Raw genomic sequence first — 15,517 nt, 5'->3', positions numbered from 1 at the left:
ACAGGAGAAGTGACTTGCCCAAGGTCACTTAGCTGGTAGGTGTCAGAAGTAGGATTTGAACCCAGGCAATTTACCTCCAGAATTATGGAGGCCTAAGAGTGCACACATGGGGAGCGGATATTTGTTTTCTTACATTATCTGCATTTTTTTCACCCATTAGTGGCCAATGTCATGTTGGCACCGATGTCTCTCCCAGCTACACATCCATCTGTCCATCCCTCCACTCTTTTACACACGTCTGCCTTGGGTGTTGTCTCCACTCTCCAGAATAACAGGCTGAAGCACAATTCTTCGGTAATTTTTTGAAATGAATGTTGAGAGGAAACATCGCCCTCCAGTTCATCTCAGGCACCTGTATAAATATCTTTGGAAAGTCCCTGGTGGAATTCTTATCAAAGCAGCACCATGATCTGACTTAAAAACAATTGCTCCACGTCAACCGTGATTTCTGACACCTGAATTTGAAAGTGATCTGGGTGGGCCCAGCGCCATCTCCATGGTGAGTCATGTGTTTACGTGGAGGGAGGAGAGGAGAGACTGAGGTATGTGTGGCCGTAGAATAATGTTCCGCACACCCTTACAGGAGGGGATTTCCTACTCTGTGTTTCCATAGAACCTTCCCTATGTTTGTTTAAACCCGCTGCACACACTGGTCTGACAGCTGCCTGGCCCAGGGCCTTCCTTGTGGCCGCATGTACAACGAACCCTCTTTAACAGCACCCTGCACTGTGTCCCCCGATGCAATTACTTGAATATATAAACCTCACTGAAAGGCAGGCTTTTCTTGGGAGCTAATAAATAAGCCCCAAAGCCACAGCGTGTGTAAGACCTTGAAAAATGGCATCATCATCTATTGGGAATTGTGAACCCTGCAAAAAGCAGCTCATTGTATTTTCAGAAAAAGGTTTTTGTTTCAAAAAAAAAATAATGAACAAAAATCACCAAGTGGAGTTTACATGGAAAAAGCAATCTAGTCTGAGATTCTAAGGCTGGTCTCTTTGCTGCATTAATCTTTCTTCATAGATTTTATGTGAGAGGCATTATTTGCAGGAAAATAAGATACAGTTTTGAAGAATTCCCCTCTCATCCCAGCTTCGCATGTGCAGTTATAATCCTCTGATTGTGACCTCTGCACTAGTTTCCATGGATGCTGAGCAGAAGTTGACCACCTCGGCTGGTTGTAGTTTCTGGGGGGGTGAGATGAAACCTCAGCCCATAAAATCAGGGTTTTCAGAAAAAGAGGAAAGGGGGAAAGGCACTGTCAGGAAGTGGGCATTGTCCTTTAGGAAGCACTTTCGGCTCCACGTCTGGTTGCTTTGAGGACGAGGATGCTGGACTGTGGCCACGGGGACATGGGCAGGCGAGAGGTTGTGTGACTGAAGACAAGGAATTTTATCTGTTCTTTGGACCTGTTTCCTGAGAGGCTGGGCTTGGTGCTCCAAGCGCCCCTTGAGTCGAGCTTCCAGAATTCAGTGTCTTTTCTTTAACTGATGGCATCTTCAGTCCACAGTCGGGGGAGTCGACCCCTGGTGCCGCTTCCTTGACCTCTGGCAGCCTGGAGGTTTCCTGGAGCAGCCGCCTCCGGGCCACTGCGGCAGGGCTCCGGGTCCCGCCGAGCCTTCCCTCTCCATAGAAGCAAAAAGGCTGGCCCAAGAACCCGGGAAGGCCTTCGCGGGATGCAAAAATACAACAGAGGGCGCAGAACGCACCAGCGCCGTGGCCTTGACTATCAATGCACAGGCTGGCTCCAGACCGCCGAGTTCCTTAAAAATGTCTCTGGCGGGGTGTCACTGGCAGACTTTGGGGTTTCGGTTTGTTTTCTATTTAGAATCACCGTATCACTCACACAAACCGTGTTTACTTGGAAGGGCAGGGGGCGGGGTCCAAACCCACCGCTCGGCGCACACGCCTTGATCTCACATTCCAGACTTGAACTGATGTGTGTCAGCGTGACATGGGGCGGGGGGAGGGTTCTCTTCGGATGTTTCATTCGCCATCTGCACGTCACTCCCAAACTTTTCCTCCCTGTGCTCGGGGAGTCAGGTTGACGCGCCCTGGATGCGGGGCCCGAGGCGCGGGGCTGGGCGCGCTCCCGCGGAGCCGGAGCCGCAGAGGCTCCCGGACTGGACTCCGGCTTCTCAGGTACAAGTTGGGTGCCAGGCGCGAGTGGGGGCGGCGAGGAGCGGCGGGTGGGGGTCTGGCTCCGGGCTCCGGCGTCGCTCTGCGTTCCGGCCGAGCAGCGCCGGCGGCGGTCGGGGCTGGGCGTAGGGAGTCCGTGCCGGCGGAGGCTGCGCGCAGCCTCACTCCCCGCGGCGCTCCCGGCGCGGCGGCGGCGGCCCACGCAGACAATGAACTTGCGAGCGCGCCGAGCCGAGGCAGGTTAGGGCCCCGAGCCCCTCGGCCCAGTCTCCCCAAGGCTACCGCGGCCCCCAGCGGGCAGGCCGTCTCCTCGCCGCCGGTCCTGGCCGCGCTCCGGGCTCCCCGCGCGCCGGGGACCCCGCGAGAAGGGCTGCCTGGCGGCGGCGCCCGGACTCACACGCCCCCTCCCTGCCTCGAGAGAATGCAGCCGGAGCTCGGGGACAGAGGACCGGGCGACGGAATGGTGGCGCTGCGGACAGCCGGAGGCCGGCGGGGGGCGCACGCCCCGGGGCACGCGCGGGCTGGCTGTCCAGAAGAACAGCCCCAGCGGTCTGATTCCGGGCGCCCCTGCGCCGCCCCGCTCTGGAAGCATCAGGCGGAGGACGGACGGACCGACAGACCAGTGCTTTCACCGTGTGAGCGCGCCTTGGGGGACGGGGGCGGGGGGAGAAAATCCCCCAGCTATGCGCTCTGCTCCCCCAGCACTTGGGGGAAGTTTTCAGGCGCGGCCCGGGGCAGGTAGGTGAGCACCCACTATTCTCGCCCTGACTGGCTCGGAGCTGCCTCCCGAGCCCCGGCTCCAGTCCCGCGGCCGCTCTGGGCAGAGGAGGCGGGGGTGGCAGGGGTTCCCAGGCGCCAACGCCTGTGGGACCGGGTTCCGGGGTGGGGGACCGCGGGGGCGGGCCTGGGAGGAGACGGGGGCGCGGCCGGGCCGGAGCAGCCTGAACTTTTGCTCCCCGCCTCCTCCTCCATCCTCCCCGCCTTCCGCCCGCTGCCCCCTCCCAGCGCCCGGCCACGGCTCCGGAGGCGGCTTGACTCGAGAGCTGCCGGCGCGTCCCGGCGGCGGCATCCCTGGCCGGCCTGAGCGCGGCAGGTCTGAGCGGCGCGGGGGCGGGAAGCAGGGGCTGCGGGGCGGCGAAGCTCTGGGGAGCCGGGGTGGCAGCGTCCCCTGCGCGGGGGCGACGCTGGGGATCCCGATGGAGGGCGAGTCTGTTGGGGGTGTGCGTGCGGGTGGAGAGGATGCGGTGGCTGTGGGCGGATTGGAGGCGGGTCGTGGCGCAATTGGCCCCCTTGGAGCCCCCTGGGATCGCGGGATGGAGGCGCCCGTGCGAAAGGAACCTCGCCTTTGGAGGAATGAATGAAGAGCTGTGGAAGCGCCTTCCGACTCCTCCGGCGAAGGGATTGGCCGGCGCGCGCGCGTGTGTGTTTAGGTTTCGGAGCCTCCTGGGTCCTGGGCGCGGCTGCTTGACCGCCCCGTCGCGGTCCTGGTGCCCACGTTGTCCACCCGCCCTGTGCCCCGGGTATGCCCGCGCGGCTGGAGCGGCCGGTGTAGACACTGAAGACAGGGGCTCTGTTGCCGGCTGCTGGTGGCTGGACGTCCGCGCCTCGCGCGGGGAGTTTCGAGAAGGAGGCGGCAAGGCTGGGGCTGAGACCCGCTCCCCGGGCCTCCGTTTTCCCCTCTCCTGGGGCCGGGCCCTTCGCTGTGTTCACTTGGGGTGAGTTACTGCACGGATTTTCAGGTTGAAGTTCTATCTCCAGGAAGCCGCAGGACGCCCAGCGAAGGGATGTGGCGCTCAGTGAGGCTGAGCAGAGGGTTTCGCTCCGGTTCTGGGCTCCCTCGCAGTGCCGCCAGCCGCTCCTTATCAGCTGCGGTTCCTGTGAGGGCAGCCACCCGGCATTGGAGCGAAGACACAGCCTGAGGGCATCTGTACCCCCTGAGGGGCCCAGGAGGAAACTGAGGCCCGCAGATTTGCCCAAAGTTCCTCTAGGACCCTCTCACAGCGTTCTCCATCCCCAGCTTTCCTACCTTCCCTTCCTCCTCCAGCCCCCAACGTTGCAGAATCAGGAACCCTCCCTTCGAGAACATGGCACTTATTAATTTTACAAACTGTATGTTGAATCAGGATGTCTTAATTGGTACATAAATCTTTACAGATCGCATAAGATTTTGTTTAAAATAGCATGGGAATAAAAATGCATCTTAGGTAGTTTTTATCAAATAAGTTTGTCTCTCCAATACTCCTGAAAGGTTGGCAAGAAAAGGTTCTTCTTGCCTCCTCCTGGATGGGGAAACTGAGCCAGCAAGGTGAGGCGGCCTCCGTCGGCTCCCTCTCAGTGCATAGTTGAGCCTGAAGTGAAGCTGCAGGCCTGGCCTTCCCTCCAAGGTTTGGCTCCCCAGGAGAACCATCTCCAGGGCCCTCAGAAGAAGAGTCAACGATGTCCGAGTGTCTTTTCTCCCCTGGACATTGCATGACTGCAGTGAGCTGGCTGGCGGGTGAAGTGGGCAGGGTTAATTCATCCAGGATATTGTGTGGGGGCTGGGAGGCAGGTCTGCCCACAGTGGGTCCCCCCTGTGCTTTGTTTTTCTTTGATGGTTAGAGCCTGTGATGCCTGAACCACTGTCTGGCTGGGGATCCAGCATGGTCACTGGCTGCTGTGAGGGCTGATGTTTCCCCAACTTTCTCAGCCTCTGTTGCTGTTGTTCCTGGCCAGGAGAAGCAAGGCATTTGGTTTTCCACATGCCTGAAAGAGAGAAGATTAATCCCTACATCTGGAAGAGGTAGTGTTTGCAGGAAAGGTTGGAAGAGATTGGGAAGTGGACTCTGCTTATTTGGTGTCTGCAGAAGAGCAGAAAAGTAACTCCAAGTTAACCAGCTGGGCTGCAGGAGCCCCAGGGCCTTTGAACCTGCACTAGTGACAGCTTTAGATTAGTGCTGGGTTGTGATTGGATTGTGGTTGTCCAAGGCCATCTAGTACAGGGGGATGGGGAGAGGAGAGAGACTCTGGGGCTGCCCTGAACCGGTGAGGGCGTGCCCTACCTATAGGGGGCAGCTTTGACTCAGCTGCAGCCAGTTGGGGGAAAAACAGACTTGACAGGTCTTGTTAATTTTTAAGAGAATTCTCAAGTCTGGATATTTAAGTGTGGACTCAAATTTTAGAAGGAGAGTAGAGGTTTAGAGGTGAGTGTGCTGCTAGGAGTTCTGAAGCTTGACATCTGGCCCTGTGTTTGTATACTGGGAAGGGTGTCTCACTATCAAAGATGTGACACATGACAGGACATGGGGATCACACCCCCGATGGCCAAGGGACGAGGAATTGACAGGTGCCCATAGTGCCTGCAGCCGTGTGCCAGTCTCCTTCACATGCTTGTGTGTCATGCGTTCATTCAGTAGCGCTTTGATAAATTCCCATGATGTGGAAAGTGACACTCTGTATGAAACTTTTCATATAATTTCATTTACCAAGTAGATTTCACAGTTGAGCATCTGAGGGTGTTGCAATGATAACACAGACATAGTCCCAGCCCTCCTGGGAGCGGACAGAGAAAAACACCTGCCCCAGACAGACAAATGAAGGTAAGCTGCGTTAAGAGCTGGGAAGGACTAAGACAGGGACAAGAGCTGGAGGCGCGTGGTCGTGGGCAAGGAGTCTCCTTTTGCAGATATGGAAACTGACACTCGGGGCAGTGGGGTGACTTGCCCAAGGTCACACAGCCCGTAAGTGGAAAGTCAGCCCAGGTTTCTGATCGCCAGCTCCTGGGCCTGCTCTCTCATCCTGCCATGTTGGGCTGGAGCCTCTTGGAAACTGCCAGATGCATGGACACTCGCTGTGGTTGGCAGCTTTCGCTTTTGCATTCACGTGTCCAGACCCCGTCCCCTTCCCCATGCCTCAGCAGGCCCAGGATTGCAGAGATGCCATTTGGAACCCATTTATCTGAGAGAGGAGTTTCCTTCAATTCTAAAAGCAGGAACTATTTTTAAAAGTCGTAGCTGGCACGGGGGTGTCATTTATGGGGCAATCAGTCAGCATCTCCTCAGCCGCATGTGATTGAGAAGTGGCGCGCTCAGTGCCTGGTGAGAGCAGCGCAGCCTGCCTTCCCCTCTGGTCTGTACGTTGGGATGCTCAGGAGCCACGTTCACTGCCTTCTGCAGGGGACTTGGTTCTCTCCTGTGAATGAAGAGGTGTGTGCTCACTTAGCTGAGCAGGTGCTGGAGACAGGCTGCTTTGACTTGCACAATATATTTCTTCATTGTTCTTGAGTGCTGGGGTCTGCCTTCCTTCCTGAGATGCCCCTCCTTTAGAATAAAGCACGGGGACAAGAGGACGTATGTGTTTTCACAGCATGAAATGGAGCAGAAAGGTGGCAGTTATCTAGTTAGTGTATTCGGTCTAGATATCCAGGAAGAAAAGGAAAGGTTTTGTGTTGACTTGGGCCAATATAGAATTCTTTTTTTAAGTACCAGGGTTGGGGAGGAAGACATTTGGTCATAACAGCTGTCATTTGCTGGGTCCCTACTGGTTCCCAGCCAGCCCAGTGCCAGGCAGGTCAGACAGGTGTCTCCCTTTGTCTCAATTAGAGGGCAAGGAGGCTGACTGAGTTCACACAGACCAAACTTTTAGCCATCTGGATGTACAGGAGGGATCAAGGATGACAGAGGAGGAAGGAGGGAAATGGGGGGGAGGGGGGTGGAGAATAGCGATCTTGGCTCCCGAAGGGGAAGGCGGGCGTGAATCAGCAAGTGGTAAGTTGTGGGGAGGTGGCAGTGGAAAGCAGGTTCTCAGTCTGCTGATTTCGAAAGCGGTGTGGAGGAAACTTGGGCAGCATCTCTTTCATCATCAGCAGCTATATGCAGCATTTATGCGTTCCCCCAGGTGCAGGCGGGCCAGGTGCGTGGGAGCGGGGTGGAGGGCAGCACTCAGGGCCCAGGGCAACGCTCAGATTAGTGGGCGAGGCAAAACTTGCACGAGTCAGTTACATAACGGTGCTGAGGGTGCAGCAGCAGCAGCTGGGTTAGCGGCTCTGACATTGGAGCAGTCTGGGCCGACTACGCTCCTGGCCTGGGAGCTGGTGTCCTGTACGCGAGCTGACACCTGCCAGGTGCTTGGAGACCGCCTGGCCCACAGTGAGTACCCAGTAAACATCGGCTCTTGTGGTCTTTAGCCCTAGAGCTCGTAACCAGGCTAGGGGGATGTCTCTGAACTCCCCGAAGTTGCGTGTACAGTTTTTTATGTAGGTGTGTATATTTCTTGGGGGACATAACTTCTCGTGTATTGTATGTCAAAGGGCTTCTCTGACACCCATAAAGCCAGGAGCCCCAGGACACCTTGGATTCTAGTCAGATTTCCTTAGGCTGGTTGCTTCACCTCTCTGGGCTGTTTCTTCATCTGTGCAGAGGGGCCGCCCTCTGAGACCCTCTCAGCCGACATGGGGGACAGGCTGTGCAACAGTTTGGCTGTGCTCCTGCTTGACATGATTAAGCAGAGGGCAGATCAGGCAGCTCTCGCTGGAAATGTGCTAGGGTGGCTTGCTTTAGAATGTTACATCTTGAGCACCACTCTAAGCCTAAAAGAGTTCTGAGCAGGCGTGCGGGGGTCTCCTTGCTGGGGCAGGCTCTCCCTGACACCTGTTTTAATTTCTAGAACTCATCCTGGTCCAGGCCTTTTGGGTCTCTGAAGAAAACAAGGCTGGCAGATCCTCAAAAGCAGAGGGTGTTATTATAATGGAAACTTGGACACTTTCCAGAATTGTGTTTGTGATGAAAATATTCAAACAGGCAGCCTCGTCACTCAGGTGCCTGGAAAGTACCCCACCGTGGGCAAATAATTAGATACAGGCCGGGCACAATTATTTTTTCCTACAATATGCTGGAACCTGGTGGTTTCACATTTTCTCTTAAAATAGAATATGCACCTGCTGGTCCATTTTGCTCCCTGTGGTCAAAAAGATAGTGGTGTGGCCTCTGAGGGGGAGGAAAGGCCACGAGAAGTGGCGATTCCATCCCACCCAGGACAGCCCGGGATCCTGGGGAAGTTCTGCCCTGCTCTTCCTGTGCCCAAGGGCCTGGGCCTGTGGCACCTTTGCTAGGAGGTTGGAACCTGCATTTCAGAATCTAAGAGGTCTGCGAAGGTGCATTCTTGTCTCACCGCTTGTTGAAAGGGGTCTGGGCTGCTCTGCCTGCCTGTTTGATACCTGCTAACTCACTCACGCTGATGGAAGTAAGTTCACTCAGCACCTTCATCCCGTCAACCAAGTGTTTGGTGCCCACCACACTGATGTTCTTGTAGCCTGGATGTTGAATCCTGTAGATCCTTGGAGGGGTGACATAGGGATGGACTGAGCTGAGGTACCACATCAACCTGGCTTTGAGTCCCTCCTGTGTTTCTTTGTTCCATTACTGGGACCTTGGGCAAGTGGCTTAATTTCCTTGTGCCTTGGTTTCCTCATCTGTAAAGCGGGGTTAATAATTTCTACCTTGTAGTGTGGTTTGCAAATTAGAGATAGTATAATGTAGGGTTCAAGGGAGCTCCCCACGTTGAAGCCCTCTTTCCTGCCTGAGTTCTGAACCTATGGAGAGAGACGGGAGGAGGAAGATGGGTGGAGATAAAGAGGTGACATTTGTTCCTGGTGGAGGCTGATGTTAGAGAATGTGGCTGAACCGTGGGCATTGTAATCCTGAACTGAGGATTGGACAATTAGGGCGACTCACCTCCCCCAGTCACAGGTAGAATGGGAAAGCTGCGGCCTCTTCTGGGGGCAGCCCCCATCCTCCAAGGGGCAGCCAGCAGGGTGAAATGACGACTCTGTGGGGGAAAAGGCGAGGCCGGGCTATGCATTTCCAAGTACTCCTCCACTCCTGGGTGGTGTAGACACCACCAGGTGTAGACACCAGCAGAGTTACATAGGTGGAGCTCCCTCCATGGATGGTAACATCAGGAGTGGGCTAGAGGAGTCCCCCACTGACAGTGAATAATAAGTGCTGAGCCCAGGGCCTGGCCTGTGGTGGGGGGTTGACAAATGGCACCTATTGGTATGCAGTTGATAAGGACAGCAGGGCATTGAGGTTAGGCAGTGAGGCTTGTCAACTCTGTGTTGTTCTCTTCGAGCATGGGAGTGATTAGCCAGATTGAGATAATGATTAGCAGTGGACCTCAAGGCTGTGTTCTAACTATAACGGAATTGCAGTTCACAAGGAGCAGAGGTACTGCCTGCCTAATGGCCTGAGCTGGGAGAACCTTTTCCGCCTTCTCCTGGTTCCCCGTACGGCCCCTCATCTCCCCTTCCCATCACCACCTTTAGGAAGCCTTTGCCAGGAACTCTTACCATCTCTCCCTGCCCCCATCCAAGTGTTACCTTCTTCTTCTGAGCTTCTGCAATTCTATTCTGTTGAACTCAACCTCGAACCCATCCTACTTTATACCACGTTCTAGTTTCCTGGGGGTGGTCTGCTTGTCTTGGCCTAGGGAGCCTCTCAAGGGTGAGGAGAGCATCTGGGGGTCCACTCGTAGCTAGACCCACACGCAGCTGCGAGAGACTGCCATTTGTTGAATTAATGCATTAGTGAAACGTTATTCTTTCAAAAGCCCGTTTTTCCTGGAGAAAGGACTATTACGGATTTCGTGTGGGGCTCTGGGTGTGCACCCAGAAGACAGAAAAGAATCCCTAATTTGGTGGCACAGTACAGGAGAGTTAAAGCTTGTCACCAAATTTCCGAAGGAGTCAAGAGCCTAATGTAATAACCTTGGACTTCCCGGTGGTAGGTTTTTGGGCTCTTTAAAGGTAGTAACCACAGTTTTTTGTGTCTTGAGAGTCTTGGGGAAACTTGGTTGGTGTTGCAGGAATATAAGCAGGAACACCTACTCAGGCAAGAACTGTGGGGGCCGTGAGTGTTTCTTATAGCTGGTATAAATAGCTCGTCTTTAAGTTCCCTGCTCATTTGTTTGGAATGTAAATATTTGCATTAAAAACATAAAATATGTTCTGGCGTGTATTTATAGGGACCATAATTCCCAAACCCAAAATCAGACTATTGGTCTATAGAGGATTGTTTCCTCTGATTTGTGAACCTGTTTATATAAAGAGTCTTCCAAATGTACACACACAGAAAGGTATGTGCTTTGCGCACCTCAGGGATCTCAGGATTACGAGAAAGCAGGGCAGCCCCAGGGAATCCGGGCCAAGCGGTGGTGTTTCCCAGCCTGCACTTCTGATCGTGGCATCTGTTAAGTTGCAGACACGCTGGAAGGGCAGAGTTTTGGCTGAGGTCCCGTGGGATTGTCTGGCTCCTCTGTCCTCAGTTTCCTGGACATCCAGGTTGGGGGTTGGCCGAAGCTGGCTCATCTCTGGGTCATGTAACCAGACGCTTGATTTCAGAATTGCTGTTTCTTTAGGAAGATGTTGAGAAGAATGGGGGATCTGTGTCCTCTCTATGGTCTGGTGGTGGGAGCAGGAAGTTCTCGTTTCTGGTTCAAGGTTGAACCCAGAGGGCTTTTGTAGGATTTCTTCCTCCATCAGATTCTTGGGGGCAGTTTAGCTTTTTAATTTTCCTATGAAGAACAGCCCAGATTTGTCAGACACTTGCTGGAGGCAGAATATCACCACTTCTCTGGTCTCCGCCCTCTTCTCTGGAGTGAGAGACTGGGGGCTGCGTCAGGCTGGGCCAGGGCCTCTGCTCCTGGCATTGTGTGTGTGTTTGTGTGTAGGGGGGAGTAGTTCTCAAAACTCTCCGTGGCAGCCCTCAGTGGGCCCAGAGTCTCTGTCTCCCAGAGTCTCAGCAAATGGAGAGTGGAGATCATCTGGTCTGTTGGAGACGGCCAACCTGGTCGAACAGCCTGCCCCAAATCCAGGCTCGACCCCACCTGGCAACCCTGTCTGTCATCACTGGGTGAAAGGCAAATGACAGTAGAGCCAGTAGGGTCCTGGCAGGGCCCGGGTCCCCCAGCTCTGGCCTCTGCTTGGCTGGGACCAGGGCCTCCACTGTCCTGGCTTCGAAGCCAGGCCAGGGCCCTTCCCTCGGGCGGGGCCCGCTCCTCCTCTGCCCACTACGCACTGTTGCCTCAGGACAGGGACTCAGTGGAGGTAGCAGGAATCCTTCCTTCTTGCCTTCTCCATCTCCATCTTGCAAAGGGCGTGGCCTCCTGGCTCTGGGAGAGTCAGGCATGTCTGCTTGGGAAGCTTTCCTTCCTTGGGGTCCTGGGATGCTGAGCCCCACCCAGGAGAGGAAGTGAAGGTGGTCCGAGGGGAGAGGAGTGGAGAGCCGTGTTCTGGCTCCCACGCTGCCCCTGAGGTGCCATCCAGTATTAAGCATGGAACTTCCCCTGTTTGGTCCTTCCTGTGACCCATCAGTGAACCTTCCTTGTCTGAAAGAAACACTGTCTGGGCTTAGAAATGAATTGAGGAAGGACCGCTTTCCTGTGTGCCTTGGTGCTCTTGAACTGTGGGAAACTCACGATTGCTTTTTCTCTGGTCATCTTCAGCCTGACTTTCCCTTATTCTCTGTCCCAATTCTTAAAGATAGTATGTTCCAGAAAGGCCCCGTCCAACCCCACATCAGGCCAGTAATCCAAGAGCACTATTTTGAGAGTCAGAGGAAGTGGCTGTGTTCAGGACATGCTGAACTTGCCTAAGAAAGTTCTCAGTTGGAATAAATGAGAGGATGAAAGGATGCTCCGATTAATGAGAGCAGGATCAGCCTGCCATTTGTGTCCTAAGTTTGAACAGCTATTTATACTCGCTCTATAGCCGTTTCTGTGAGAAATTAGATATGGAAAGATGTACAAAAGAGAAGAATCGGAGCTTGGCAAATGTGACCTCCTCATCAGAAATACCTTCCTGGGCAAAAAAAAAAAAAAAAACTCATGTGCCCACAGGTCGACAATTGAAAATCCACAGATCCTTTGCATTGTACACAATTTGGCTCAGGGAATAAAATGATGTATTAAAAAGTAGATGAAACCCTGGTTGCCATTTGGGTGGTAGAAAATAAATTTGCCTTTGGTTGTTAAAACTGAAAACAAATCGATAGAAAAATGCAGGCCTGCCCACTTTTGAGTCAGGAGTTTTTTTGGTTTATGGAAGAAGGAAAAGATTTGCCCACTTGAAAATCAGCTTTGTACCTTTGGACCAGTTATGAAGCTGCACAACTGTTTAGGGAGATGTGCGTGTATGTGTGTTTGTATTGATATATATACATTTATTTTACAAAGTTCTCACCTGGTTTGTTTTTACAAATCATCTGTGGGGGAAGAGGGAGAATCCCCCTCTGCCCCTTCCCTTAAGGTTCTTATGGCTGGCCAAATAATTAACAAGACAGGCTAGCAGGAGAAAATAATATTTAGTTTAATAACATGCATACATGGGAGAAAGCAGGGACACTGCGTTTCTCAACACAATAGCAGAAATTCTCGTCTTAAATACCATGTTCAGCCAATGACAAAGGAGGATGTTGGGGGTGGGGGGAGTCAGTTACAGGAGATTGCCACTAAAGCACAGTAAACAAGAGTAAGGTTATTATGCAGATTTAAGGCCTCACCTTCCACATTGATAAGTTTCTAGAAATGAGGTCACCCCCCCCCCTTCCCAAGACAGAGAGGGAGATACCTTTACAAATGGAGATTTCCCTTATAAATGTAAATGTTTGTCTGGCAACTCCTCACAGAGAGAATGTGGCCAGAGAGACAGAATTTCTGATAAGATGGGCTTGTTGGTGCCTTTCCTATTGTAACATCTATTTTACATTATATTATAGCCATCAGATGGAAGATCTGTTCCAGGAAGAAGTTACTGTGTCAAATTCTTTAAGCAGTTAGTGGGGGAGGTCAAATGTCCATCAGAGAAAACAATCAAGGTAAAGAGATATATTTCAGGGTGGCCAAATCTTGATCTCCCACACATCCAACAGACATTTTTTTTGCCCATTCAATGTATTCTTTTTTTAAACAGCTCTGTTGAGATATAATTTACATACCATACCATTCACCCATTTAAAGTATACAATTCAGTAGTTTTTAGTATATTCACAGATATGTGCAACCAGCACAGCATTCAATTTTAGAACATTTCATTATATCAAAAAGAAGTCCTGTACCCTTTAGCTATCAGCCCCCTATCTCCCCATTTACCCCCTTCCCTCCAGCCCTAAGCGACCAGGAATCTACTTTCTATCTCTATTGATTTCTCTATTCTTGACTTTCATATGAATGGAATCATATAATATGTGGTTTTGTGTGACTGCCTTCTTTCACTTGGCGTGATGTTTTCACGGTTCATCCATGTTGTAGCAGGTGTCAGTATTTCATTGCTTTTTATGGCTGAATAACGTTGTATTGTATGGATGGACCACATTTCATTTATCCATTCATCTGTTGATGGACATTTGGGTTGTCTCCATCTTTTGGCTCTTAGGAATAATGCTGCTGTAGACATTCATGTACAAGTTTTTGTGTGGATACATGTTTGCATTTCTAAGGTTATATTTTATGAGATACTTTTACTTGCTCTTAATAATTAAAATTCATTTATTTTTTTACATGAGCTGTTCTCGGCCCTGGAGAAGGCTTGATTCTCAGATGGGGTTCTGATCCCCCTCTGAATTGTCTGAATTTTAGAGCTTGGAAAGGTCTTCAGGGAAACATAGTGCAGCCCCATTTTGTAGACGGGGAAGGTGAGGCCCAGAGAGGCCGCAGAGAGTCAGGATTGAATCTGGGTTTTCGGAGTCAGTCCAGTTACCCTGAACGTTCTCTCTAAGCTCTTAGTAAAACCCCAGGTCGCCCTCTTGACTGGCTCGGGGCAGTAAATGAAGACTGGTTGGGTGGACAGATGGTGACCGCCTTGGCCGCGCCCACTGTGCTGACCCCCTTTACCTGACAAAGGCTGGAGAACGTCTCATCCTCCCCCAGCTGCCAAACAAGAATTGCAACTTGTGGCGCCAGCGCCTTTCTAGCTCTTTCTCCCCTGCGGCAATGGGAGGCCAACGCTTATCCGGGGAATAATTAAATTAGGAACCAATTCAGAGAATGAAATTTTATCTGATCTGGCCGAGACCATAAACAAGGGGCTGTGATTGTGACTCCAGGATACATTATGAAGTTGTTTTTTAAAGAATTATGCTCGACAAAAGCATCGAAGGAAACGTGCAGGGGCCTGCAGGGAGATCTCCCGGGGTGGGCGTCCTGCATGGGCGGGGCGAGCATCCCAGAGTGTTTAGCTGTGTCCCCAGACTAGCTTCTCAACCACTTTGTTTCTAGGTATCATCTGAGTTCTGATAGAAGTGTTTGTGGTCGGAACGTTCTCGATGCTTAGGAAAGTTCATCTGTTAAATCCTCATGGGTACATTTCGTGTTGTTATCACTGACATCATAATGCACCTCTACAACTGTAATAAGAAGTCAACTTTGCCGGGAACTCCTTGACTATAAGTGCAGGGTGCCGCACCGGAACCCCTAAGGAACTTTTAGAAGGAAATACGCATACTCCAGGGCTACGTCAGTTCTTCATGGTGTGCCCTGGGCTTGTGGGTGTGTGTGCGTGCATGTGCATGCGTGGGCACTGGTGTGTTAAGCTCCTTAGCTGAGAACCACTGATGGAACTTAGCAGTGATTATAACCATTCTCCTGAGGGGAGTTCCCAGTTCCTCCATGGCAAAGATGGGGGACAGACAATCTCACAGTGGTCTCAGGAATGAGCCTCTTTCGTCCTCGATCTGTGTTGGGATTTCGACTGTGACTCTGGGTTTCTTGACCAATTTCCCTGGATGTAACTAACATACATTTTCCATCACTTTGCAGCATCTGTGGGAATTTAGGTCTGTTTTCCTTCTCTCCATGAATGGCCCACTCTCGTCTCCACAGGGGCCCAGCCAGAGGCCCAGGAGTCTCCTTTGGCACTTAGCTGCTCAGGGCAGAAATTACGTCCTTTCCATCTCTGCCGCTAGAAGGTTGTTTGTCCTTTTAGGACAGAGAGTGTGTCTTATTCAAGGTTATATCCCTAGGGCCTAGCCCTTGGGAAAGAATGATTGGATGGGTAGATGGATGGATGGACAGATAGATGGGCGTGGACAAGTGGATGAAGGGAAGAAAGGCAGGAGCGGGCAAGTGTACACTGGATAATTGAAAACCTTGACCCATAGTGCAGGGATAGCAAGGGTCTTACTGGTCTTCTGGTTAATTTTCCTATCCTGCTCGCCCCTCTTTTTGAGCTGGGGAGATGGGCACTGCAGAGGTGAAGTGACTTGCCCCTGATCCTTCTGTTTCATTAATGAAGAACATTTGGGAGCCTGACCCTTCAACTTCTCCAGCTCTTCTTACTCAGGCTCTGCACCTCCCTTAAGAGTCACCCTCCAGTGGTTGAGGACCTGCCATGAGCCTGATGATGCTGTCCTAG

General features: G+C 52.3%; 1 protein-coding gene across 7 annotated transcripts in view; it reads left to right on the top strand.

Moving 5' to 3' along the window:
• The first annotated feature begins 2,051 nt into the window (after window positions 1-2,051).
• The window catches only part of CHST15 (carbohydrate sulfotransferase 15), a 79,696-nt gene continuing 66,230 nt past the window's right edge, over window positions 2,052-15,517 (top strand). Inside the window, exons 1-3 of one of the 7 annotated variants that reach the window (XM_058544218.1) lie at window positions 2,052-2,142; window positions 2,558-2,774; window positions 3,145-3,232. The gene's annotated coding sequence lies outside the window, so the exon portion shown is untranslated. The other 6 variants (XM_058544221.1, XM_058544217.1, XM_058544225.1 and 3 more) reach the window with 6 other exon arrangements.

Source organism: Diceros bicornis, chromosome 6 (genome assembly GCF_020826845.1).
Source record: "Diceros bicornis minor isolate mBicDic1 chromosome 6, mDicBic1.mat.cur, whole genome shotgun sequence".
Taxonomy (NCBI): domain Eukaryota; kingdom Metazoa; phylum Chordata; class Mammalia; order Perissodactyla; family Rhinocerotidae; genus Diceros; species Diceros bicornis.
Note: the sequence above shows the minus strand (reverse complement) of the source record. Positions and strands in the feature narration are given on the sequence as shown.